Source organism: Stegastes partitus, unplaced genomic scaffold (genome assembly GCF_000690725.1).
Source record: "Stegastes partitus isolate 25-593 unplaced genomic scaffold, Stegastes_partitus-1.0.2 Scaffold1983, whole genome shotgun sequence".
Lineage (NCBI taxonomy): Eukaryota > Metazoa > Chordata > Actinopteri > Pomacentridae > Stegastes > Stegastes partitus.
Genome location: NW_007579714.1, coordinates 137,355 through 138,787, shown reverse-complemented (window position 1 = coordinate 138,787; position 1,433 = coordinate 137,355). Strand labels below are relative to the sequence as shown.

The window sequence follows — 1,433 nt, the reverse complement described above, 5'->3', positions numbered from 1 at the left end:
TTTGCGTCACTGGCTCCAAAAATCCAAGATGTCAACCAGGAAGTAGCAAAACCCTGGCTTCATTTTCTCAGTGCAGAAACCAACGGGTGACGTCACGGAAGCTACGTCCATCTTTTATACAGTCTATGAATTGGGACAGCAGCGTACTGGACGACGTCACCACCTCGGCTCATTTTCTCTGATAATCTTTACCGTGAAAAACAACAAAATTAAATGAAATACAAGAACACAGCTCTGCTGAATTACTTTTTAATATATATATATAAATAATATGTATACATGTCGAGGTTTCTAAGGTCGTTATACAATCTTTATTGAAGCCGTTAATTAGTTGACAGCAGTGTCTGATCAACAGGAGGAAAATATAATTGTGGCTTCAGCACTTCATATCAGACCATTCATCTTTGGAATACAGTTGAAAATTTTTCATTGCAAAAATACTTAAATAGACAAGAACTATATATAATAAATATACCAATTAATAAACAGGGTAATTTTTTAAAAAGATTTTATTTTGAAACAGGACAAAAGTCTCGTACAAAACATATCACAGATGAAAAACATTGTGCCTCTCCTCCTCCTGATCGGGCAACTTCCAACAGCCTGCTGACTGATGGAGCAGCACATGACTGACTCGTTTCTGCTGCTCCTCCTGAGCTCTGTTCCGAGGCTCGCTGTGTTTATTGGGAAGGACATGAAGCTGCTGCTGCAGAGTCGGTTCCAGAACAAACTTCACTGAGCAGCTACTATGTTATTTAGTGTCATTACATTGGCACACGCTGTGAGAACCGATGTAGAGGAAGATGCAAACACAGTAAATGCAAACAATACAGCAAAGATGACTGACCTAATGTTGAATCATTGTTTTATACCCAGAGGTGAAAACATTTCTGTGCAAAGCTGGTTTGTCTGTAGAATGCTGAGTGTTGTCTTCTGTTCGTGGTGTTTTTAGTGTCCACCAGAGGACAGAAGTTGGTTGCAGTTGTGATCACTCTGAAGGGATTTTTTTCCATTTCTGTTTTCTGTCTGTTTCTTATTTTATCATTTTTATCAGTTTTAGGTCAAATTTAAAAGAACTAAACCTCAACAACTGAGTTGACATCTGTCCTATGTGCTGACTGATAAACATATGAGACACTTTGACACTTGAGTATAGAATGGTGTCCTAATCAAGATGTGTTTGATGTCACAGGTGATTGGCAGGAGGACGAGAGTCTGACGGAGGAGCAGAGGAACGCTGGCAGCCATTTTGTCTGAGCTCAGCGCCGGAGGAAAAAATGAGTTCTTCAAAAAAAGTGAGAAACATATCACTATAATAATAATACTTTATTTTCCAAAATGTGGTGTTTATGGACAGGATCTAAAGGCACAACCGTGGTGAGGAGGGTGTCCGGTTTGTGGACCTCCACGTCACATCTCTGCTCTTTGCAGAT

General features: G+C 39.6%; 1 long non-coding RNA gene across 1 annotated transcript in view; it reads left to right on the top strand.

The window, feature by feature from the left end:
* LOC103373445 (uncharacterized) overlaps positions 1-1,289 on the top strand; it is a 2,532-nt gene extending 1,243 nt beyond the window's left edge. Inside the window, exon 2 of the long non-coding RNA XR_521061.1 lies at positions 1,193-1,289. This is a non-coding gene — a long non-coding RNA (uncharacterized LOC103373445). The remainder of the gene's footprint in view (positions 1-1,192) is intronic.
* Positions 1,290-1,433: the final 144 nt, after the last annotated feature.